Source organism: Vicugna pacos, chromosome 13 (genome assembly GCF_048564905.1).
Source record: "Vicugna pacos chromosome 13, VicPac4, whole genome shotgun sequence".
In the NCBI taxonomy this organism is placed as follows: Eukaryota; Metazoa; Chordata; class Mammalia; order Artiodactyla; family Camelidae; genus Vicugna; species Vicugna pacos.
The window spans coordinates 10,147,120-10,159,121 of NC_132999.1; the positions used below are offsets into that span (position 1 = coordinate 10,147,120).

General features: G+C 38.7%; 1 protein-coding gene across 1 annotated transcript in view; it reads right to left on the bottom strand.

Moving 5' to 3' along the window:
- PTGFR (prostaglandin F receptor) overlaps positions 1-12,002 on the bottom strand; it is a 43,601-nt gene that overhangs the window by 3,945 nt on the left and 27,654 nt on the right. The window lies entirely within an intron of this gene.

The window sequence follows — 12,002 nt, forward strand, 5'->3', positions numbered from 1 at the left end:
CATCAGAACTCCAAAGACGATAATTTATTTGGTAAGTCAGATGTGCACAAATAGAATGACCCAAGAGAGAACAAGCACTGATCCTAGTAACTGATCTTTTCTTCACTTCCGGGAATAGTACGTTCAAAGCCAACACATATTTGTATATTTCAGTGAAAAAAACTAAAGTTTACTTATGTAAATAAATTAAAGTATAGATAAGCTAAACTATAGATGAGAGGTTTTAAAAATTAATTTAGAGCATCTGATATTAATTTGCACATTGTATGTTATATTGTTCTGGAATGTCACTTTTAGAATTTTCTGCTTGGCAAGTACAATGATACCGATATCTTCTCTTTCATATATCCTTTTCTTCATCTCTTACCTTAGCCTTAATTTGGCTCAAATATTCCAAAAGTGCAATGGAATTTCCTATGAGCTTTGAGGAAATGAGTTCCCCACCCCGCTTCATTACCTTTGAGATGTAACAATAACAATGTACATTTGGGTCTCTTGGGTCCATTTCCTGACCACTCATGATGTTAAAGACCATTTTGTAGAAATAAGTTCCATACGTGGTCCCAGCTATATGCTAGAAATAGTCTAATCACTGAGCCCAGCTCTAACTTTTAACTAAACAGTTGCAAAACAGACAAACAAGACATCTTTGAAAACACCTTGGATATAAAACCAAAGAACCAATAAACAAACAAAAGGTAAAACTGAAAAATTAAGAGAGACAGACTATTATGCCACCAGAATTAAGAGAAGATGTAACAAATTCTAAAACCCAAATGAAAAGAAAATCAAGTACTCCTTGGTCTTCTTAATAGACCATCATCTAAAGGAAATGTCTTAATCTGATCTGGTGATACTAATGGCTGAAGGAAAAATATTCTTTACCAAAACCTTCATTATCTACACCACAAAGTACAAACTCCTGACTTGGCTCCTTGATGATGCATCTAAAGTTCACCTCTACAACTTCATGTCCCCTCCAAGTACCCTCTGCTTCAACCATTGTGAGGCCTCACCTGTCCCAGGTACACCATGCCCTTCTGAGCTTTGGCTTGTTTGACTCTCTTTGTTTTGAACTTCTACTCTCCTTTTCTCTGCCTGACGAACTCCTATCCATCCTTCAAATCCCATGAAAAATGGGCTCACCTCCAGGAAACTTTCCCCAACTTTACTGAAATGAATCAGCAAGTTGTTCACTTAGCACACTGCATGATAAGTATATATTTACCTGTGTGTGTGTGTATATATATATATCCCTCCCTTTCTTTTTATTTCTAATATCCAGTAGAAAGCTGATACCTAAGATGTTCTCAATAATTACAAAAATGAACAAAGCTGTAATTTTTTTAATTTCTTGAGGCTATTTTGAGACACACACAACTAGTCATCAGAGAATCATCTGATCATCAATCACAGTGGTCTAATATTTTGAGGCTTAGAATATCTCTAAAAGTTTTAACCCAACAGCATCCACTAGTGAAGGATTTCAGGGTGGTCTGTTGCCACTAAAAGGAACAAGATCTTGAGTCCATGCAGATCCTTTGGGAAACGGTTCTTTCCTTTACAGTTCATTGCCTAGTGGAACAATGTATCAAACTGTGGACCTAAAGATTCTCTAGCTGAATAAAGCCAACAAGTTTCAACACAGAGAAAACTAGTCCCCACACAATAGTACCTGGGTCAGGGACAGACTCCTATCACTGCGCCTCAAGTTGGCCAACAGGACTGAAGAAGTAAGCCTAGTTGAGCCTTGTTTCTCTTAGAAGCAAGCAGGGCCAAGACTCAGTTGACTGTTAGATTAAGATATTTTAACTTTATGCTTTTTGTTTACTCATTAAATATCTATTGATTATCTGCTATGTGCCAGGCAATGTGCTAGGCACTGAGGACACAACGGCAAACAAAGCAGACATTGCCTATCCTCGTGGAACTTATAATCAATCTGCTGAGCTTTTGCGGGGATTTTTGGTTCAAGGATGAAGGAATGAATCTTTTTCTTGCCTCATGAATATTAAGTGAATGCATTTCCCATTAACGACTAGGAGTGTTCCTAGAGATCTGAAAGTCCATCCAACACACTGCTTTGTGTAGTTGGGAACAAAGATGCTCGGTGTAACTGCATGGAACAGTTGGGCCAAGTTTAGAAACATGCAAATTTAAAACGTCTGAGTTACATGGCACGTACTTCTCCGACCCTCCTCCCTCCCTTGCAGGCAGCAGTGTTGTCACCAGCCGTGAATAAACACTGAGTCCTCTGCTGAGGGCAGCCAGCCATTGAGTGCTCTGCTGAGGCTTCTCTCCAGAACACCAGGGCAGTGCCCAGGACTCACCCGCAGCCCCGGCCTGGAAGAGAGGTTGCTCTGGGGTCCAGCTTGGGAGAAGCACCAACCACTTAGCCACCAATAAAGACGTGGATGGAATATTTACATAAAACAAAGATCATTAGTGTATCATTGATAACAGAATATGACTGAAAGTTCAGGAAGACCCAAGTATCCAACAATAGATAAATTATGGTAATTTCATGTAATGGAAAAAATATGTAAGTATTAACGTGTATGATTCAGTGTTAATTGTTAAAAAGCAAGTTACCAAACTGAATTGACTGTGTGATCCCAATTTTGAAAAAAATCCAAACACGTGATTCATAATGCATAGGAAAAAAGGGGGGATGTATTTCACTGTTTTCATTAGTTAACTCTAGATAGTAGAACTACAGAGGATTTTTATTTTCTCCTTTGTTTGTCTCTAATTTACTAATGTGTTAGGTAGATCATGCATTGCTTCTGTAATCTGTACTTTTTTCCCAAGTAATCTGTTGAAATACACACGCATACCTCGCTATATTGAGCTTTGCTTTATTGTGTTTGTAGATATTGGACTTTTTACAAATTGAAGGTTTGTGGCAACCTTGTGTCGTCAGATAATGGTTAGCATCTTTTAGCAATGAAGTATTTTTAAATTAATGTATGCACATTTTTTTCAGACATAAAGATATTACACACACTTAATAGCCTACCATATAGTGTAAACATAACTTTTAGATGCCCTAGGAAACCAAAAACTTTGTGTGACTTGCTTTATTGTGATATTTGCTTTATTGCGGTGGTCTGGAACCAAACCCACATCTCCAAGGTGGGCAGGTACTATTGTACTAATGGATCAGAACTGTTAATTATTTATGAATGCCCACGGGTATGAGAGTGAGGTGCTGCAGGACTGCTCGGAATTTCAGCCCTGATGAGACGGGTAGACGTCTGGGAGTTGGAGTAAGGACTGGAATGTCTACCATTTTCCCTGGGCTCCGCCAACAGTCATTTCACAGACATTGAAAGCACTGTTCTCCAGCCAGCCCACCCGAACTTGGATTCCAGACAGTTGTGCACAGATTCTCATCACATCCACAGCCTTTCATCTCGTTTCCAGGAGCTACCTGACACAAGGATCTATGATGTGTTACTTTCTAAAATCTCTTCCTTTAGAAGCTTAGTAGGTTACAGTTGGTCAACTTCATTAATTACTAGAATTCTAACTGAGAAGTGGACAGGGCCAAGTGTTTGGAATATTCTATGGAAAAATCAATTAACTGACCTGGTATTTCTCACACCACTCAACATTAAGATGAGAGAGGAATAATGAAATCAAAGAAGTGTATGGGCAGGAGTGTTTATGTTCATTGTTAGTTACAAAGAGCAAAAGTGATAGACGATACAATAAAAATCTCCATTCATTTTGGGCCACATAATACAATTATATTAACTGTTAAGGTCACTGAATTAATGAATCTGCCAGGCTACTTTACTCACAGATAACAGAGCTCAGATTCACTACAGTCGTATTCTGGAAGTTACTCCATCATCCCCTACCCTAAGTCTGTATATCTGTTGACTGGTGCCAGGACTCCAGGGGCTGTTCACAATCAAAAGCAACAGTAAATTCAAGAGTTATGCTTCTTCCGCCCCTCTGAGTAGTCACGAAAGTAAATCAACCCAGCAGTGAGTCGTTTATCAGTGTCTGCTCTGTCCAGGCATGGTGCTAGGTGCTAATGACACACAGAGTGATATTTAGAGAAATCCCAACATATGACATATTTTGCTTATTTATCTAGTTTTTACTTCTAGTATCTGACACAGAAGTACAAACTTTAAGGCATATCTTTTTGTCTGACGGGTTCTCTGCTGTATCCTCAGCACCTGGCAGTCGATCTCTGCTGACTGAGTTAAGTGAATGAAGTCCCTATGAGAAGAGACTGACAAGACAGCAGACAGTTATAATTTGTAAGTAAGGTAATAAAGACATATAAAAGGTGCCACAAGCAGAGCTACTTAGACGGGAACATGATCACAAATGTGGTCATTAAAAGCTGAGTTTTTGCAATTTTTCCAGTATATCAAACTTCATTTACTCAGACTTGACCAATTTTGAGTATACGATGATTCTGCTACAGTTTGTATTTCCCCTTGGCACCCTTTTAAGGACATTTAAATAAAAACATAGTCAAAAAATCATTTCTGGTAGAATGTCCAACATTTTTAGATCCCAAACCATTTTCTAGAAATTTGTCAGCATCTATTTTCATGTGAACAATGTCTATGACAATGACACGTGGTTCTCATCGAGTCACTGAAGCAGGTATTTTCACACAGTTATCTTATTCCAGGAAGCAGACCATTCCTTTCCTCCTGTTTGTCATCACAGAAGAGTTGGTTCAGGAACACTTTCTTGGTACAATTTATTGATTTGCAAGTTATTGTCCCTTATAACATTGTCATCCAAAGACTGATCCTTATGTTTGGCCCTTGAATAACCACAGAGATCAGGGGCTAATTGTGATTATGTGATTACAATCCAGGCTTACCAGATGATGAAAAAGGTCCGTCTGGAAGCTTTACCAACATTACGTCTCCATGTTTGAGAAGTTACATCTATACGTTAATTTGGATAACTAGGGACTAAAGAACCATGTATAGATGGTTGATTTTTAAATGTCACTGCCAGCACCTATGAGTATTTGCAAATTAGAAATTTCATCTTAATTTAACCTCAATAGCAATTTTGAAAAAGGTACATTACATAGATCACTGGATTAATCTCAATACAACAGGTAACTTTTAGAGTTGAATATATTTGTGGTGACTGAACTATATATCATTTATTCTTAGAATATTTTATCTTTGCAATAGTGACTATAAAAACCTTGGGAAAAAATAATTTAGTGCAACTCTCAAATAATAGACTTTTTTTTAAAGCAGTAAATTGAAATATAGAGGCTGTGACAGGACTGATGTTTCAATTATGAGACTTTTCCAAACCTCAACTATAAATCTCTGCATTATTGAATATAGAAGGTAATATTTTAATCATTTCCCATTTGTTGAAGAAGCATTAAATTAAGATAGTATTTGTACATGGTGAATGATTTGGAGAAAAGACAGAAATATTATAGTGGTGGGAAAAAAGAACAAAAACACACGGTATTTCTTATACCACAACTCTGGAACAGCTGTGAAATGTTGCCTGCCCCCAAGGTATGCGTCAGTGCTGCAACATACAAACACTTGTGCTGATTCATTTTTTTTTCTGTTTGATTTGTTGATAGAGAATTAACCAACAGCCCAACTGACAGCGCATTTTTGTCTCTGCCTAAAGATTTGGAGAGTTACAAAGAAGTGAGAAAGCAGGGTATGTTGTATCAAGACAGCGCCCTCCAGAGTGGGATAACCCCAAATCCTAATACTTTTCATGCATCTTTGGTCCTTCACGCCAGCCCGGAAAATGCTGTGCAAAATGAACAGTGGGGAAAAAAACTTAACAGAACAGTACACAAAGAAGAAAAGAAGCATAATGCCTGAAAGCCAAAACACTAATTTTTCAAAGAAGGGTCATTTGTATATTCCATATACTTTCGTTTTTTTTTATTCCAGGATCTTCTCCCAGGCTTGCACTCTTTTTGAGTCTGTTTAGGGAGAATATGTATGCCAGAACTCCTACGAATAATTGTCCATATGGTCCCCTGCTGCTAATCCTCACCAAAAAGTTGTAATTTCTTCTTTGGACATTTTTCCAAGGAATGAAATACAGTCATTTATCCCAGAATACCAAATAGAACAAAATTTTTTAATAAATAAAATGTATATATAACATATATATATGACACGTGATCATTACGTTAAGGAAAAAAATATAGGAAATGTGAAATGAATACAATCAAAAGATAACGTCCTAAAAACCAAACAGAGATTGTCTTGAGCTGCAGTGAGAGTAACTTATTCATAACTGATTGAGAACAAACTGTACTGTTAAGAGAATATCTTTATTACAAACTGTAGACTCTATCAGAGAACTGGACCACTATCAAAACACAGGCTAGCATCAGTCCAGGGAACTGGTCATTCTAGCAGCCATGGGATCCTAAACCATGGCAAAAAGTCTCCTGGAAACCAGAGAGGTGTGCTATGCCACCTAAGAGTGAGAGATACAGTCATGAATAATAACAACAAACATTAGAACTATTTCCCTGGGCTGGAAACCTCTTTTTGGGTATTAGGTCAAATAATCCTCACAACAACCCTATGACATGTGTGCTGCTTTATCTACACTTGGCAGATAAGAAAACTATGGTTCAATAAGATAAAGGACCTGTCCATGTTAAGTGTCAGTACCTGAACAAAGGCATGTCCAGGGTCCGTCCTTCTGATTAAGAAGCTGGACGCCTAAGGGCCCTACAATTTACTTGCTCAATGTTCTTACCAAACTTCTCCCAGGAGAGCGGAGAAAGTTTCCCCAGGAATGGGAGACACTGAGATAGGCACTTGCCTGAGGGGACAGAGCTCTCACAGCGACTAGATCTAGGGAAGGCAGTGGTGGGGATGGAGGAGAAAATATTGCAGAACTGAAGCCCTGCGCCAGCTGTAAAAATGCATGAGGAAGCCCTTCTCTTCCTCCCTTCAGATTAAAACAGATATATCTACCTTGCCCTTGAGAGAGGTCAAGAAGAAGGCAGAGGCCACGAAACAAGGTTTAGGATTGACGTCGCTGAGTCAGAGAGGTCCAGGGAATAATGTGAAAGTTTCTCTGCCTGAGTCAAGTTCTGATCTACAGCAAATGATTATGTGTTCTTGGGATCACCATCACTAAGACCCACATTCGTGTTGTAGACAGGAAAGCAAAAAGAGAATTTAATTGATCCTGAGAGCAGGGAAAACAAAACCTACTTCCTTCATTATGTACACACAGAACTGTCTACATCACTTCCCATGAGAAGACAGAGTCACAAAATCTTAGAAAACACAGGAGAGTTTCCTTTATCTAGCCCCGTCTTCTTCACAAAGCAGAAATTTCACACAGGTGCTGGTAAGTGGAGAAGACTCAGCAAGACTCGTGAAAGAATCTCTTCTGTAATTGCGTGAGTGGCTGAACGTTCTCTCTAATTACAAACTAAAATTTCCTCTGTGTATCTTAATTTTTGCTCTCCAAAGCATCATGGAATAAGTCCATTTGCTAAGTGTCAGCCTTTCACATACTTTAAAAATAACACTAGCCTTATCACTTGCTTCATTTCTTCAACTGCTCCTCATACAACATAGTTTACAAACCCCTGGCTGTTCACCTTTTGTACCCTAGTCTCTTAAAAAATGCACTTGTCAGAAATAAAATTAACACTTTATATATGATCCAATTAGTACGAAGCTCAATGGGCAATCATTTCCTGTGATCTGGACAAACTACTGACCTGTGCCTCCAGGATTATGTCAGTTTCTCTTTCCCTTCAGGCTGTGCATTGATTCTAACTCCTAGGACATTTCAGGAAATAAGCTGCTTACGAATTAACTGTACTCTTATGAATACGTAGGGTAAGATGCCCTTCACTTTTCCTTGCTTGTTTCCAAATTATTCAGACTTAGATGTATGAATATATAAATATTTAAACATAAATATGCAGAGTTAGAGTCACACGTTTGTGACTGTATTATTGATGGAGTTACATCATGGTACAAATATCTAGTTCTAGAACCTTGGATATCGAACCTGAGGCAGCACCAACGCACATGCCCTTTGACCCACTTTGATAATGCCCCCCACACCCACATCCTGCCCCTCTTTAGTGTCTTATCACTTTAAAAACAGACCATTATGTATATTACAGGCTCCTAACTGGTCTTCTAGACCCAGTTACCTATTTATTCATTTATCTTATTTCAATTTGTTTAGTCTATTTATCAAATATCTCATAAATGCCGAAAACATGTCATTTTCCCTGTCCTTCTCTCACTGGGAATGTCTGTGGAAATCCTGCCACCGCTCCTACCCCATCTTCTCCAGGACTCCCTGTGGCCCGGTCATCTCTCAGTCTCCATTCCCATCACGTGAGGCACTGCTTCGTGAGCACGGACAGACAGAGTGACAGCAGAGTGTGAAAAAGATACCACAATGAGATGATGTCATATGAGTACAATAGCCCTTCAATTATATTACAGGTGCCTTGAGAGTTGGAATTATGTCTTTAACTTTCTCAAATCCTTCTCCTCCACCTTACACATAAGAGGGAAAAGACTCCCCAGTGTGTGTGAAAGAGACGAGAAGAAACAGGCAGTTTGAAGTACGGAAGTTCAGAGACTTAAGCAGAAAGCAGGTCTGGCAACCCCAAATCCCAAGCCAAGGGTTTCAGGTGAAAACCAACAGAAGTAAAAGAAACCCTACATGGACGTGTGTTTCAAAGAGTGCCTCAGCCCTTCGGAACTGTTCATCCCTGGTCTGCCCAGAGTGCCTGTTTACTTAAAGGAACCTGGTTCAGTTAAAGTGAGTTTTCCATTTCTTTTTAAGTGATAAACATCTCCCCGGAAGCTTTTACTGTCCTTAGGAAAAGGCCATAGTCTTGTCAAAACTGAGAACCATTTGGGAGGGTGAAGAGGAGAGATACAGATGCAGAGATTCCCACGTGGCCAGATGCCAGAAGGATCTGGGCGCTTGGAGATGGGGGGATGGGGCAGGGCTGGTCCCTTCCAGGGGCTACAACAGAGGCTTCTCTGCCTTAGAGGTCATCATCTGAGTTAAAAGGCTTGTGCCATCCCTGCACCTTCTGCGTAGGTTGTGAGAACCAACCACTGTTAAATCAAACTCACTGGCTAATCGATGAGCTTGATTTAACTTCAGCGAAGCCGCTCACTGCTGGCCACTGGATGCTCCTTTCAGTATCTGACGCCTCCAGTCACAGGAGCGGTGCAGGAGGACCAGGTCCACTGGGGGGGGGGGCTTGGGCCCAGGAGGAATAATGGAATTCTTTTATCCCAATCTGTCTTCAGTCAAAGGTAGAAAGGGAACATCATGTTGGCATCTTATACACATTAACAAAACTCCCAAGGGTAGTTACTATTTTTCTGATACTACAGATAAATCAGTAGGCAAAATTTTTAGGTCTTGGAAGAAGAAAACATGTGTATGAAAATGCATATGTCCTGCCTTGTTATAAAAGCAGTTTGAGGCATTTGAGGCATTTTACTTTGAACTATGCTTCTAACAGCATTGTAAACTCTGGCTTTTTCCAGCTATGATTATCTATCTCAAACCCATAGTTGTGCTAAAACAAAATATGATTATGCTCTAAACATTAGCAATGGTAGAGGTATAAGATAGTTGCATTCTAATCAAGAAATGTTTACCTAAAATTCATGACTAAAGTAATTATTAGCAACTCACCTATGATTTAAAGAGAGAATAACTAGTTGGAAGTCAGTTGAAGTATTGGAGATGCACTGTTTCGGGAACAAAAACTACGTTGACTGTCGGCAACACTTTTAACAGCAAAAGCAGACTGTAGCAGGAAGGTGTTTCAGGACGGATGTTAAGGTGTTTCGGTAAAACATCCACCCTGAGACGCATTATGTTTTTCCAAAGAGAAATTCCCAACTTGCAAAGTAGGTTTATTATTACAGAAATTTGGAAAGATTTTCTAAAGCCTTCTTTAGGGTCTAGCAATAATTTATTATTTAATGGGAATTTTTAATAAGTCTTCCTTTAAAGAGAGAAGGCATCCATAATTTTTAAGAGGAACATCAATCATTGAAAAAGCTGACCTAAGCCCACAGACCAAACGCAAAGGCTCTCAGTAACCTTATGGGTAAGGATTGTTACATCCTCGTTACACGTGAACAAATTGAGACACCGAACACAGGGATCGGGGTCAAGATTATGAGCAATGTCTATTTAACTCTAAAGCACAATCTGAGTACAGTTCAAGGTGAAATCAGCATACACTTCTGGTCATGAAAAAGATCTGACCTTGCAGATTATCCAGTCAATTTAATTAAAAATAATTCCGTTTCATGGTGGCACTTCAGTCAACCTGGTTGTCTGGTCACAAACGTGAGACAATTTGTTAATCATTGACATTTTTTTTTTTTTACTTTCTGAACTTACTTCTCTGGGGTTATGTAGTTACACTTTTAATTTTAATTTGGGGTATCTAAGTAGCAAGCTGAAATTCATCTTTAGTTGTAAGTAGTGTATACTCTAGCATTCTCCAGACAACAGCCTACTAGCCTAAATCCAATCAAATTCCCATGTGGATTTTCAACACTTTGAATACATATCTTATCTCATGGCCCAAATTACTAGCCAGAAAGCTCTGTTCCTAGTCCATTTCCTCTATGAAACAATCTAGTGCAACTGTTATACTCCACGTGGTTCTTTCTCCTGACACTTTGGTATTCATCATCCAATCTTCAACTGTTTCAGAAACATACACTATGGCGCCACTAAACCATAAACTCTATTAAGGAAAAGACTTTGTCTTGTGGACTACTTTGTCCTCAGTGCCTGGCTCAATGTGTGGTGCAATAAATACCAAATGAAAGAATGAATGAGAAGAAATTTTAGGGTCCACGGAAGCCACAAACCGTGACTCTTACTTTACACTACACTGGGCACATAGTGAGTGCCTAAAGGTTAACTGGCATACAGCCTTCTCTGTAACACACAAAACTGTCCCAATTTGCTTCAATGGCTGCATCATCACCATCAATAAATGAATGGCCAACATTCGTCAAGTTCATGATATTATTATGTTCAAGATCCAACAGAAGGCTGAGTTAATGGGTTGTGGGGTTTTAGGAGACGGGATCTTTTTTATTTTATTTTACTTATTTTCGGCAGGAGACAAAAGTTATTAGAAGTGGTAAACTTGGGCCTTGAAAGTTTAGCATGAGCAAGTCACTTTGGTACGATCTCAGGGGTGCAACTGCAATGACGTTTTTGCATTCCATGAATGATTACTTCCCTAAGAACTTAGAAGGGCTGTCATTTACTCGTGTATTAGCATCATCATTATTATCATCAAAAACTGCAGTAACTTATTTTGTTGGCTTAAGATACAGTTAACTATATATAAAAATAGACTTTAAAAAGTTTCCTCAGTCTAGTACAGGGAACAATGTTCAATATCTTGTAATAACCTTTAATAGAAAAGAATATGAAAATGAATATATGTATGTATATGCATGACTGGGGCATTGTGCTGTGCACCAGAAATTGACACATTATAACTGACTACACATCAATTAAAAAATAAATAAAAATAAAAATAAAATTTAAAAAATACAGTTAAGACTCAGAGACCAGCAATCATTATCTAAAAGTCAAACCATTTTACTATAATATGAAAACCCACTGCCCTGATACCATTTAAACTTTTAATCCCATAGCTTTTTTGGAAATCCAACTTTTGAAGAAAAAAACAAAACTTCACGATGCAGTATGTACAGTGATCAGGTTGAGCTGATGTTCTTTCTAAAACAAAGTACTAATTGCCAGATTTCTGTCTGTCTTTTATGAAGCATTTTATCTTACCTAAAACCTCATAGTTGATTATATGAATTACACCTGCTGCCTTTGCGGCGGAAGTCTACAGCTTGTGGTACAGAGTAAGAAGAACACCTTGAGAATTTGCCAAAGTGGTCCACTGGCAAGGAAACATCAGCCGTGCCATCCTTTATCCTTAACAAGAG